The sequence below is a fragment of the Scomber japonicus genome, chromosome 8 (assembly GCF_027409825.1).
Source record: "Scomber japonicus isolate fScoJap1 chromosome 8, fScoJap1.pri, whole genome shotgun sequence".
NCBI classification, from domain to species: domain Eukaryota; kingdom Metazoa; phylum Chordata; class Actinopteri; order Scombriformes; family Scombridae; genus Scomber; species Scomber japonicus.
Window position 1 is genome coordinate 3,781,158 of NC_070585.1, and position 15,351 is coordinate 3,796,508.

Sequence of the window (15,351 nt, forward strand, 5' to 3'; positions counted from 1 at the left end):
AAATTGCACTTTTTTATGGTGTTGTTTTTTGAAATATGCACCACTTAACTAGTTACTACTGTATGTCACAATGTAGCCTTAACTTTTGATTTTTGATTTCCAGTTAAAAGTCTGTTGGATGCATGATAGAGCTATATGTCTCTGCATCAGGATGCATTGCAATATGTTTATTGAATGTAGTAAAAGCTAATTGTAACCTATGAAAAATAAAGTTATTATTCATCTTCAGTCTCATTGTGTCCTTATCATCCAGTAGCACATGTTGCTGCTACCAAATGGAACATTACATATATTACTTTTTATGTAGGTGAAATTGAAAGTGAGTGAAATGTCATTAAAATACAATGGCATATTAAGGCCATATATGTAAAAACAATAAATAAATACTGACCTGGAGGAGGGGAGATAATATAATATATAATAATAACCCTCCCACAAATTTAAGAAAAAAAATGGAAAAAAGTCAAAAGTGCCTTGTCATTATATTGTGAACAATACAACGCAATGAAAAGTGCTGCTCTGTTAGGAGCCATGAAAAGGCCATAAAAGGTGTTTTATTCTGCCAAGCAGTCACATGGCCTCAGAGATGTGGCTTGTCATGCTTTGTTCCTGCTGTGGAAGAACTGATCAAACTGTTCTTTTCAGTTGGGTTTAGTAATAAGGAGATACTTGTTGTCTTATCACCATATCATCCTAAGCATCCAGACTTAGGATCGGGGCAGATGCAAGGCTATCACTGCTGACATCTAAGGCCAGTTCAAATGGGTTCTGTGGTCCAGCAAGACACCATACGCCAAATGATCACATTAATCCATCCTGTAGGTGGATCAAAAAAATGTATGAGGTTTTTCTCAAAATATTATCCCCTGTCCCCCAGGTCAGTGTTTATTTATTTATTTATTACATATATGGCCCTGATACGCCATTGCATTAACAGCCACTCATTGTACAGGAAAACCATTATAGTGAGTATAATGGTTGCTGTGAACTGTGATGAGCGTTTACAGCTGTTTAATATAAAACCAAGTAACTACAAGGGTGTTTTTTTGTGTGTTGCTGAATCCCAGATGTAAGGAATGACCTTGCTGAGTCAGTCATTTATTCTTATTGACAGATATTATAGGGTCAACACTGTAAATCTATATTACCTCTGCTACTTCAGTTAGTATTGTTCCCACCTTGTGCTTGTCTGAAAAATTCTAAATCAACAATAAAAAGAAATGAAGAAATAATCTACACTGTAAAATATTACCAGGATTTAGCAATATTTAACTGTAATGTTTCACAATAAATTACTGTATTATCACTTACAGGCTTTAACTGTAATAAGAAGGAGAATAATTTACTGTGAAATTAATGCAGACACAGTAAATTACTGTGAAAAACTGATACCAGGATTTCACAACATTTTGCTGTATTATTTCACAGTGAAATATTGTATTCAAACCATTCAAACAACCAATTACTGTAAAATTACTGTGAAAGTAATGCAACTAGTAGCCAGTAATTTACTGTAAATTTACAGTGAAACATTTTACAGTGTACATTTGTACATTTTTATATGTATATAATATCCTCCATATTTAAATGACCACAAACCAATGTGCACCTTGCAGAGCTGATGCTGAGCAGTAATCCATCATTAGGCTTCTGGAGGGTTTCTGGGCCCCTGGACACATTATAATTATACACTGTACATCCTCACTTGGATCTCGTAAAAAGGCTTCAGAGACTGTATAAACAAGCGTACACACACAGAGTTCAGCTTTGGAAGTGTGTGTGTGTGTGGTGGTGGGGGGGGGGGGGTCTGCCCTGGGGCCCCCTAGCAGGTATCTCCAGCTGTGGATCAAGACACACGCTTGTTTGAAGCTGCCATTCAAAGAGTTTCTGGTATGTGGTGGTCAATGAAGACAAAGGGGAATGGTGAAATATTAATACAAGCTATTGTATTCAGGCTTGCTGGGAGCGACGTAATGTCTCCTATGTGTGTGTGTGTGGAGTCAGTGTGTGTGTGTGTGTGTGTGTGTGTGGGTATTTATGTATCTTACAGCACACGCATACAGCAGCTTGCTTTTTCATCCAGAGAGGTGAAGCTGGGCGTCCGAGAAGTACATGGCGCCGAGATAGATTTGGTTCAATATGATGGGGGTAAACTGATCAGCTCTGAAAGGAAGATGTGTGTGTGTGTTTGTGTGCATGTGTGTGTATGTGTGTGCGTGCGTAAGTAATCATCAGACATACCCAATCTGCCCTGGAGACAGTGCGTAAAGATGTCTATGATAATTCATCCACTATAAATGAACCTCCATTTATAGATTTTAATGAAATCCTAATTGCCAGCTTAATACACTCCCCTACTTTTATGGAGACATAAGTAATAGGCAAGGGGACATGAAATTATTTTATTCTCATATTTATTACACCCATTTGACTCCTTTGCAATAAAGTTCAAAATTAGATCCAGGCTGAAAATTATCTAACAAATGATATCATTTGAATCACCTAATTAGATGGGACAATCTCCCCTGTTCGACAGAAGAGGTTTAACTCTCATAATTAGACAAAAATATAGAATGTGATTTCCGTTGCCCGTCGGGAACAACTGTGCTGATGCAGGCAGAAGGAAGAAGAGATGCTTTTCACTGGAGTCAGTTCTAGTCACTGTGTATGTGATGGACTCCATTATGACTCTTATGAGAGGTGCTCCGTGTCAGGATTGTCTCTTTAATCCATTTTGAGTCAGTGGTGAGTGAGCAAGTAATGGGTTATTCATTTATTGATGACTGTCAAGACTTTTCAATCAACCAAAACTAGACAGAAAGGTTGATGATTTTCTAGGACAAGACAGGAGGAGAGTTGACCTATTTTTTTTAAGTTTAACAACTTAGGACCAATACAGGAAGCTCCTTCATTCTGTGTTTTATTATGTAAAATACATTCACTGCACAGTCTGACAACCTCAAAGTCTATTATATTGACTATTTTATATAACAATGATTATTTATTATGACATTCTATCTATATTTTTAAACTTTAAAGCTGTTGATTTGAACTTGCTGTACTATTTTTCTCTTTTTTTTCTCTATTGCTTTATGTATGAAAGTCATTATTAGGGCCCGAGCACTGACCAGCATGAAGCCCTATTGTATCTGTAAACCGACATGCATGGGGGGGCGAGGGCCCGTTCACCGCTGCTTGCAGCTTTAATTATTATTATTATTATTATCACGCAGTCGTTATCACACAGTCTAAAGTCTCCTTTAGACTAAATCTAAACATAAGTGGAAAAATTGAAAATGAACTGAATGAATTTATTGTTTGTTTCAATTGAACAAATCAGTGTACTGCTTCATACATGTGTGTAATATGAGCATCATATTAGCTGAAACAGATGAAGTGCTTTGCTTCTGCTATTATGTTTTAACACATTTAGCAAAAAATCCAGCATCCTGTTTCAGAGGACAGAAAAATGGTGATGACATTGAGAACATTCATTGATTAGAAAAAAAATGCAAAATATATTAGAATCAGGTCCAATTAACGTTCTTTAAAAAATAAAAAATAAAGTTTCATAAACCCACAAAAGCTTCTTATTTCAAGGAAAAAAAGTCACAAAAGCATCTCTGGAAGTGACTGTGAGTCATTTTTTCGATGATAAACAAATTAATAGTCGATTTACTCAGTTTTAATTGTGAATGCTGTTTGCTCTTTCTTTTCACTCAGTCAGGCGCATTTAAAGGAGAGCAGCAGCCTTATTGGATTTTTGTATTTAGTGGCTGAAAGTTATTTTCCATCCACTCCAACATCTCCACTTCCATTCATTGTATCAACAGCAGCAACCTTGGATGGAAATTGATTTACCTAATAGTCTTCCAATACTTACAAAATGCTTCTGAATCACAGATTGTGCTCCATCCATCACTGTGATGAGCATGCTCTGTTTGCTGGAAGTGGTTTTGATGAGAAAAAAGGGTTTAGATCTATCTATCTATCTATCTATCTATCTATCTATCTATCTATCTATCTATCTATCTATCTATCTATCTATCTATCTATCTATCTATCTATCTATCTATCTATCTATCTATCTATCTATCTATCTATCTATCTATCTATCTATCTATCTAATTAACCAGCTGGATAACACTGACACATTTACAGAAATCAAAATCAAATAAATAAATAAAACTCATATAACGATCAGGTGCAGGTGTGAGACTTAATTACAGCACCCAAATGCTTGCCAGGTGTCATGATGATGATCGTTTTGATGTGATGATAATTTATTGGCAGTTAATGACAGTACCAAGAGATTTTTGCCATTCATTCATTTTTTATTATTTTTTTTGTACTGACTGTAGTTAAGCTCAGCTAAATCAAGCTAAGTGTAAAGAATCAATCTATTATTATTCTAAATGTATATTGTGAATAAATCCAATGAAAAGACCAAAACTTACAATGTGTAAGTCAATCTGACTGTACCTGTCTTGACTTTTTGTTATTACTATGATTAACAGGTGTTAATCATTTTTGGAATATGAACATATTGTGATGGTCTCTCCCAGGAGCTGATGCTGATGATGGATCAATCATCCAGGTCAGCCACCTGAGTGATGAAGATATTTGTGTCTTTATATTGCTTTTGATAATGTGTGATGAAGATCTCTGTTAGATTGAAATGTTGCCCTTTCATGTTACTACAAATGATCAGTGCAGTGTGTAGATCTGTTATCTGACTTCCACATTCACTTTGTTTTTTGATCCAGCAACTGGAGACATGTCTTGGATTTGTTTGTCTCAGCCCATCGATTCCTACTGAAGATGAGAAACTGCTCACACATATACACTTTCATTCTTTAACCTTCCTGTCGTCTGTTTTGACTGTTCCTTCTTTCCTCCCTTCCTTCCTTCCGTCTGTCCTCCCTCCTTTTCTCTTTTTTCCTTCCTCTCTCTTTCTCCCCTTCCTCTTTCCTTCCTCAATCCCCCTTCTGTCCTTCCTCCCTCCCTCCTTCTTTCCTTTCCTTCCTTCCTTCCTCACTTCTTTCCCCCATCCTTCCTTCCTCCCTTCTTTCCTCCCTCCCTCCTTCCTCTTTCTTTCCTCCCCCCTCCCTTCCTTCTTCCTCCCTCCTTTCCTCCCTTCTCCCTACCTTCCTTCCTCCTTTCCTCCCCCTCCCTTCCTTCCTTCCTCCTTTCCTTCCTCCTTCCTCCCTTCCATCCTTCCTCTCTTCCTTCCTTCCTCCCTCCTTTCCTTCCTTCTTCCTACCTTCCTTCCTCCTTTCCTTCCATCTTCCTCCCTTCCATCCTTCCTTCCTTCTTCCTCTCTTCCTTCCTTGACTCGAGGACAACAGGAGGGTTAAACAAAGCTTCAGCCATTTACTAGAAGAGCTGGTCACTGTAGTTTTCAGCGCAAACTTTACTCAAACAGGTGGAAGTAGTGCATTTGATGGGGACTATTTTTAGTGGTGGATTAATCCACATTTGCTGCTCTGGTGAGCATCTCTGCCATTGTTAGAATGACTCTGCAATAGTTTGTTTCTAATCCATGTCAAACTGCGTTCATACTGTAGCTTGTGTTTCACAGAATAACAGGAATACCCTGAGATGCAAAGCTTACGAGGAGACACAGTAGACTAGAAATTCTATAATGAGCAGCAATGCACTAATATGTAACTGTAATGTAGAAGTGTGTAATTAAAGCAGACTTGTTTGTATTCAGCTGATTGTCTCATGATTTCTAAATGAAACAATACAAATGGAAAATGCTGCGTGAGTCACATCAGTGAATCATCAGTGTATTACTTATGAGATGAGCAGAATTATAAGAGGATCATAATTACAGTAAACAAATGAGTCAATCAGCAGAAAGGCTGGTGACCTCTAAAACCAATAAAACGGAGGCTCAGGGAAGAATTGCTTATTGTTTATGCTCTTAATGAAAGACAAAAGCTTTACTAGAGGGAGGCAGGAGGAAACAGGAGTTATGGGAAATGTAGTCTAGATTTCAGAAAATATTAGCACTTATAATTAAACTAGGCCGATACATGCTCTTATCATTTTATTATATTTGCAATCATTTATTTCTCAAAGAAGCACACAACCATATTTATGTGTGAGTGTTTTTATGTTTTTTATGTTTTGTTCTGTTTTGTTTTGTTCACACTGGCTTTTTATTTTTTCTATTCATTTATTGGTCTGTGTTTTAGGGTCCTGCTTTTTGTGGAGAGAAAGTTCTTGCTCCACTCCTGTTTGTAAACTTCAAAAATCAATAAGATGTTTAAAGTTATTACTGACAATAATAATAATAATTTTGACACTGTCCAAGAAGAGACATCTATTCTCATCCTCACATCTAACTCTAAACAGATAGAGCTGATAGAGAAGTACTACTGGACGCTCTGTATTTGATGAATCCATCAAAATTCTGTGCCTTTGGAGTGTTTTGGTAACCAAGTCGTTGCCACACCTGGTTACCATACCTGGTTACCACACCTGGTTACCACACATGGTTACCACACATGCCACATAATTGCAACGTCCCTGGTTTGACTCCGGTACAACATGATCAAAAAAAACTTCTGCACCTTCCTGGAAAGTTCCACATTCACTATATAAAAACATTTACTTCCATACATACATATGTTTGTGCCCACTTGATTATTTAAGTCCAGTATTCAATACTGTCAGCCTTGGTATGGTCAACATCTACAATTAATTAAACAAGGTCAAGGAGAGCAGTGGATGAGTTTGAAGACAATAAAACCAAAACAAAGAGTTAAAACAAGCAGAGAAGCTTTACTGAGCTGAGGGGAAATCACAATTGTTACCAATGTTACCTTTCATATTACACTTTCTCATTCAGTCCATGGTTAATATGACATGGCTGTGTAACATAATAATCAAGTTCAAAAACCTTAATGGCTTTCTGATGCTGTCAACCATCATTATTCAGTGAATGGAGCCGGAGAAATTAAAACTACTGACTAGTGCAGCGTTAAATCTCTTGTACATCACATCAAAAAGACACATTCAACCAATCCATATCAGATAAACTGTAACATGTTTCTGGCAAAGGGCCTCACATGTGGCATCAGCATACAGCTAGAGAGCAGAGCTTTAAGCAAGATCAGGATGATCAAACTGAGAGAGAGAGAGTGTGACACAGAAGAGAGGAGGACGACAGACGAAGAGCGTATCAAGAGGTGAAAAAGAGAAATGTAAAAATCATATTAGTGGATAAAGGTTTCTTTCAACTGCTGTCTCTGTTTGAGCTCTTCTATCTTCTGCTAACACTCTTCACTCTGAGGACAGATCAATGTCAGACCTGTTGTGTTCTTTCATGGCACATCCATCTTCACAGCTGTGTACACAGGTGTGTGTTAATAAAACCTGCAACATGAGTAATGCTGCTGACATTCTATAAACGCACTTATGTACTTTCAAGCTACTAGAAAATGTGGACGGAAATAGTAAAAGACATAAATGATATCAGGGTTGAATGTCTCATTGAGCATCCACAAAAAGGCTAAGTACATTAACTGATGCAGCAGCATTAGTAGTATTTAATCTGAAACTCAGGCATATTTCCTTGTGCTGCCAAACCGGATGCATCAGAACCCAATAGAAGAACCACTCTCCTTGCTTGCAAACAGGCCAGCTACTGGTCATCAGATCTGTGCAGCTATGTCCATGAATGTAGGGTGGATTGAGGGAGCAAGGATGGCTGGTATAGAGAATTAGTTTGTCAACAGTTAAACTTCATGAGTGGAGAAAGTGCTCAGGAGTCCATGATGTCTTACTGTCTTACATGTTCATTGAAGCTCGGCCGAGGAGAATCACAGTATTATCAATACACCTTCTGATGTATGATGTCACCATGATTCTGAGAACATGGGAAGCTTATATAGCATAGCTTCAGGAGCATAATCACACCACAACCGCCCTGCCTCCGGCCATTCCTATAAACCTAGGCTTCTCTTCCCCTTCTGCTCTCGTATTCTCAAGGAGAGAAACAGTATGCCTCTCTGCCAAGATGATAGTGCTGCCTTTACTGTGACCTCAAGGCCCATGTTTGATCCTAAATATGGAAATTTCCCTAACAATGGCAACCTGCCCAAGTCAGTATGGATACCACTCTCCTGTACAGAGCTAGGGATCTGTCACATGCCTATCTGTTGAGGTAGGACACGTGTGTGGTGTTGTCTGACCTCACCATGACGGGTTTCCTGCTCAGCTGTGGTAGGAGGAACTCCATCACCTGCTCCAAAGGCTGGCCTGATCAAGGGTCCTACCCCAACTAGCTAAGGAGGCATCTGTAAAGCCATAGATTTAATGAGGATTTGGAGCTTGCCTGGTTTCTTCCAGTTCGGATGCAGCTGGAGCCATGTGAATAACACCTGGAGATGTCTAATGTGCAGCAGTCTCAGACAAAAAACCGGGTAGGCTGCTGACATCATCCTGAAAGAGTGACACGATACTTCTCACTGGCACCAAGGCCATGGACAATATCATGTGTTGGGTAAGTTTAATATTGCCTTTCTCACGCCTGTGTCCAGATGGGGGGTGGCACTATTGGTAGCACCGTTCACCCATCGTGAAGCACAAGTACCTCCTGTGGCACAGAAGAATGGGGACATGGAAGTACCCATTAGTTAGGTCTATAGATGACCTAGATATCATATGGAGTGTGGCTATTTTCTCCTCCAAGGCTCTTGGCAGGTATAGCGAGTGGTCTAAGCGTGCTGCTGAATAGAAGGGGTTGGTGGCCAAATCGGAATGTTCCACCCCTCTGCAGAGTCCTGTCCAGCCAGGTGTAGAGAGGGCACAAAGGGCCAGGAAGCAACTAAACAAACAATGACGCCACACCCCTCCCATAAAGAGCTGGTCGCAGGGGGCAGTGGGGAAAATTTTCGTTTCGGGGGCTAGGCACCCACCTCATTCACTTGTGGGGTGTTCTGTCTGGAAAAGCACTTTGCTTCCATTGTGTTTCGGTAGTATCATCACTCTCCACTCCCTACTGTGTGAGAGATCAATGCTTCTTTGTGGGGAGTGAGAAGGTCAGAGCCTAAATACCAAACACTAACACTGTACATATTCCAGATTTAAATAATAATCGTCTCCACATGAGTTGGTTGCCTGAAATAAAGTTGTGTATAATCTTGGGTTTGGTATTATTCTATTCTATGAGAGGAGAAGCTGTTATGTGTCTGCTTGTCTGGACGTACAGTTTATTTAAAACTGCCATTGATGTGCAATTTATACTTGAACATGGATTTTTTTTCATAACCTTGACCATATACCTGTGATAAAATACTCGCTTTTCTAAAGAAGTACTATACTATGATCTGCTAGTTGTAAAAACATCCATTAGTTCTCTTCTCAACCTTTTAAATCGCAAGAAAAGAACACTCCAGAATATTGTGACAAACAGAAAAGCAATAACAGCACTGTGTTAATATGAGGTCAGCTGTGGCTCCAGGTCAGAGGTTCATTTCTGTTAGTAAAACAGAGAGCGTGCAGCATCCTGTCTGTGTAGGACTGGGTTGGATGTATTTGTTGTGTGTGTTCAGTCTACCGTATACACGCTACAGAACATGGTGCATTTCAGCATGTTTTTCATTTCGTGTCCAGTCTTTGTCACCCAGCGTGTACCCACAGGCACTCATGCATCCCACCCCCCCCACACACACACCCCCCCACTGTGTCGGTGTGTGTAACCGCAGGCGGTGGAAGGCCCACTGGGCATCGTCTCATGTTAGGAGCCTGGTAGGTCCCACACTGCTGCTACTGCCTGAACCAGACAACACAATGACCCACATTCCTGCACCCTCTGTCTACCTGGGTCACACATGTTTGTAAACCCCCCCCCCCCCCCCCCCCCCCAAACACACACACACATAACATACTTACTAAGTTCTAAAACCAGGCTTGTGGTACAAAAGGTGGATGCAAACAAAGCAGCGATGCAGCATGGTGCAGCTTCACTTCAGAATGAATGAAACAAATAAATCATGATTCTTCTTGGCATAATGAACACTGGTTCTACACTGGATTATAACTTATTTTCTTTTTTGATTTAATTCTTTGCATAGTTTAAGCTTCTGGGTTTATGGGAAATTGCAGCTGCTATTTTTCAGTATTATTTATTTGATACATATATTTAAATTACTTTTAAAACAAATCCTTAAAGGGTTCATATTATTTTAAGCCTTAAAATAACAGTTAGGAGCTCAAATTAGAAGATCTCTTCATAATGCACTTATAATGTAAACGATGGAGGACAAAATCCACAGTCCTCCTTCTGTGTAAACATGGATTTAAAAGTTGATCTGAAGCTAATATGAAGCTTCAAATCAAGATTTTTCAACGTTACAGTGTTTTTAGTAGCAAAGTCTTTTTTGTCACTATACTTCCACCACAGAGAAACAGGAAACACTAAAGGCCCATTTCTGCTCAACCTACGTATGAAAATGTTTACGTCCTTTTCAAACAATGTTACCGTCACTGCTCACATACTTCCATGTGTCCTTTATGTTGGCATGGATGTTAACCAATACGTCCACCAGGGGGCAGCACAGAGTCAAAAGTTTATGACAACAACAAACTCAACAAACAAACATGGCGACTGTGGAGGAGATATTGATAATGTTCCTCTTGCATAAAAGACAAAAACTATATGTTTAAAGTTTCTAACCAACTCACACAACCTTTCCTCAAAAAGTTCCACCATTGTTATTTCTTCTTCATGTCTCACTAGAGCTACGTATCGAGTAGTATCCGTAAGCTTTTTGGAAACGTGCAGAAATACGGACGAAATGAACGCAGAGCACGGACAGAAGACTCCGTCCTTATCCAGATCTGTATTTACCGTTGAGCATAAATGGGCCTTAATTTAAATAAATGGGGAATTTGATGGTAAAAAGACTGTAAATGTGTCAGATATCACTGATATGACTAACTCACACTGATGAAGCTCAATAGAAGCTGATCAGCTACTTTAAATGACTGAGTGGACACACTGTGGATTTTCTCACTTTCATCACTTTACATTGAAAGCACATTTGAAGGAGATTGTTTTTTAGTGGCAAAGTCCCTCTCAGTTTCCACCGTGGAACAACAGCACCCATCACTCTATGAGTGATTTTAGTATGCATACTCAGCACTTGTTTAAAATTAGTTAAAACATTTAAAACATAGCTTTAAAAAGTGTAGTGTAATTGGGACAGAGCTTCCAGGCTTAATCTTCAACAACAAGTTGATTTAACTAATCAGTCATGAGAGGAAGAAAAAAATGGTTGTGTGAGGAAACTTTTTTTGTTGTAGCTATCCCATTACTGAGTCTATAATGAACTTGTGTGTGGAGAATGTGAAGCTGATGGACGGTTTCATATTATCTGGGTGTCTGCAAATGTTTGTTGATAAAGGATATTTTAGAGTAGCTGAAATACATTCTATTCTATATTTCAGTTTATCCATTTGTCATTGTATAAACAGATAAACTGATACTGAATGATGCAATGACAGAATATATGTGACCCTATCCTGCTGTCTGATACTGTGCTGTTTTCCATCCAGAATCCTCTATGATATCTCTTTGCTGTGCCAACCAGATGCTTGCAAAACTCATTTGAACCACTTTTCAACCTCCAGATCAGACTCTCATTTCTTCCAAACATTCCTGGAGAGAGCGGTGTCAGCTGAAGCTCTGTCTCTCGAGCTGCTCTTCCAGTGAAATGTCAGGATGGTTTTTTGGTTGGATGATAGCACAGTCAGTTGCTAGGTGCTCCACAGATAAGTCTGCTCTCCTGTCAGGAGTAGTTTGGCTCATGAAAGAGCCAAAAGGCAAAAGGTGAAAAACAGTAAAAAGATTGGTTTCTCAATTCATTTATTATTCATTATTCAGATTATTCACACATGTTATATTCTTATTTTATGAATAAATACGAGTAGCTGTGGTTGGTGCTGTTATTCCAGTTTTAACATGTAGTTTGATCAATCTACAGCACTTTTTAAAGTCTTAGAAAATTTAAACAACTGCCACTCTTCCCCTTTTTTTCAATGATTTCTAAGCAGATGAATGGTGATTTATTTGTGATGCACATCAGTGAAGTGTTCAACCTCAAAGAAGGAAGTTGAGTTTTTTTAAACTTCATTCAAAGGTGCTACATCACACCTGTCAGAAAAGGTTCTTCATATTTTATAAAGCTTATAAACCCTGACCCTCGCTGTTTGTTTACCGCCTCTTTAAAGTTTCTGTGAGGAGGGATCAGGAGTGTGCTGATGCAGACAGATGTGACTGTTTTCTCTCACTGTGTTGAATGATGACTGTGCTTATCGATTTTATTCATCTGTTTCTTTTGTCTATTAATCTTGGGGGTTTTTTAAACCTAGTTTTAATCTAGCTTTTATTAAACTTTAACAGTTTTTTTCATTCATTTCACTTTAGTTTTGTCTTTTTGAATCTTTTCTAACCTAGTTTTTCTCTTGTTAATCATATATATTTATATTACCATTGCAAGCAGAACACTGTGATTGCCTGAAGAGAAGAAGAGCCACGAATAAAAGGGGGTCATGAGGGACCTTCCTAGCTAATTTGATAAGTGGAATATTGCTGAATGCTAATTGACGATGACTTGACTGGGTTTTCGCCCTCATGTGCAATGGTTGGTTAATTGGGGGGGGGAGGGGGGGGTGTTAACCCCCAAAGGGGAGGTTATAAGGTTTTGTAAGGTCAACTTTAATTCTGGTGAAAGTTAAAAACAGAGTATTAATGCAGAGATACTCTTAAGCACAGGATATCAAACAGGTGAGGCATGGGAGTGCAGGAAATGAAGAGACACTTTGGGGGGGGGGGGGGGGGGGGGTATGATAAGTGAGAGTTAGATCACTATACATGAAACACCTGTAAGTAAGGATATGTATCTCTGACTATAAAGTGTTTTTACATGTTTAGTTCTTTTCTGTTTGCAAATAAAAACAAGCCCTTCACTTTCATAACTCTGCTGAAGCCTCATTTAGAATAAGATATTATATAGATATGAGTTTCATTCTCTCTTATTTTTATTTATTTATTCATTTATTTATTTATGTATATATTTTCTTATTTTATTTAAAACATTTTTTTTAAATTCTCATTCCTCTTACATGCATTGGTCTCAAATGTTTCCTTTTTTTGTAATTTGTTATTTGTTCTTTGTTTTTGTTCATTCATCATTTTTCATCCCTTTTTCTTTGTTTTTCTTGGTCTACACTTCTGTCTTTTTTAATCAGCTTGTCTACATTAACCTGTATGAAAGCTGCTATATAAATAGTTTGACTGATAAAAGTTTGATTGACTGATTGTTTGAAAGTGCTGATGAGGAGCTAGTTATGCTTGAAGTGGGGAACTGGAGTCTCCTTCATAATAAAATCCTGTGTCAGTGAATTAATATTAACATTAATGTATGAATATGTGTAATCTCCAGTCATGGATGCATATTCTACGGAACTGCTTCCTGGTCATGTTTCAGATTTTCTTCCTTTTTTTTTGTTGGACAGGATGTAAAACCCAAAGATGGATTTCATGTTGTTGTTATTTTGTGTTGAACTGATGGTTCATTTGAAAATTTAAAGTCCAGAGCAGACTTTCATACTTTGTGTGGGATTGGACTCATCATTCATCCACACTGCTCTGCTCTCCCAAGCCGTCAAGGTGAGGACTGCTGAGCCTAACACCTTATTAATCTTGGTGCACTGTCATTATTGTGTGTGTGTATTATATGATTGGAACGTTTTGTGTGGTTCATAAACTGAAGATCCTGTGTCAACCTTGCACATCCAGAATGAGGACAGTGAGAATGTTTATTAATAGCAGGTGCAAACTCAGATTCCCTGTGATCAGATGTCATTAGATAACAAATGAAGATTCATCTTACTGTAATACCACAATGAAATGTGATCACAGTGATTTTTTCCACTCTGACCTGAACTCCTCAGCACACATCAAGCTCTTAACTAAAACTGCTTTTTATCAGCTCAGGAGACACTGCAAAGGTCACACTGCACTCTGCCCCGTCCAATACCGAGAAGCTTATGCATGCCTCCGTCTCATGCAGACTGGATTACTGCAATGCACTTTCTCTGGCCTCCCTCACAAATCAATAGCAGACTGCAGCTTATTCAAATGCAGTAGTTCACATCCATACCACCGCCAGGAAAGAAAAAGAAAAAAAAAAGAAGAGTTTCTCCAGTTTTGGGTTTATTTTTAACATGACATCGATTACAATAGCAGGCTTGCATGTGTCTGGTTCCTTGGCACACAAACACTTAACAATCCGACTCTTCTTCTTCCAAATCTATAGATAGAGGGCTGCCTGGCTATTAAAATCAGGTTTAAAAAAAAGCCACTGAGCAGGGACTAACGTACCCATCTCTGAGTCCCAGGTTCTGTCTCCAGCTCTGTGTGATACCCGGGGGGGGGGGGGGGGGGGGAGAAAAAGGGGAAAAAAGCAACAAACATTTTAAAATTACATGAATGGCTGTTCAGATATTTCACGGAAGAAAACAAAGGTGAATTAAATCATTTAACATCCTCTGCAGGCATATTTAGCTATGCCAGAAATGGATAATTTAATTGGAAAATGTATCTTTTGTCAAATTAATGACCAGAGGGAGAAACAAATAGAATAATAGAAGAAAAAAAATAATAGAAAAAATTATTAAATAAACAGACAGTTTGTTTAATTGAGTGTTTGATCAAAGGAGCAGCATAATGAATGTAGTTCAGTCAGGAGTCCCTGATCTCTGAAGTCATGATGTAATCATCACTTCCCTTTGTTAGTGTGTGATGAGGTGAAGAAACAGACGCAGATGGAAACACACAGAAGAAGAAACTATGTGTGTGTGTGCGTGTGTGTGTGTGTGTGTGTGTGTGTGGCTGGTGTCAGTGTGATTATTAGCTCGTAGCGGTTAGCGGTTGGTGTTGGTGATGATTTTGGGCTGGATGTAGCATCTTCTTTCCATCTCCACCGACCGCCCGCACCGCACACCGGCCCTTCCAGGAAACCCTAGTGTTCAGCTGAATAATTGATCAGAGAGTCTCCCTGCTGTCTCTCTCTGCTGGCCTCTGTGTCTGTCTGCCACTCTGTTTGCCCGGGCCTCAATGTACCCCCCCTCTATACCCCCCCCACCGCCTCAGTGTGCCTCCACTCTGAGTCTGAGTGTGCCTGTGGATGTGAAGAGGAACCTCTTTACCATAACAGTGGGGAGGTGAGCTCATCTCACAGCCTGTACTTATGCTTCTCTTGTGCAGCCTTGAGAAAACAAACAGGATCCTGTAGTTGTGTTTCTACTTTTTTTTTTTACTACAATTTGAAT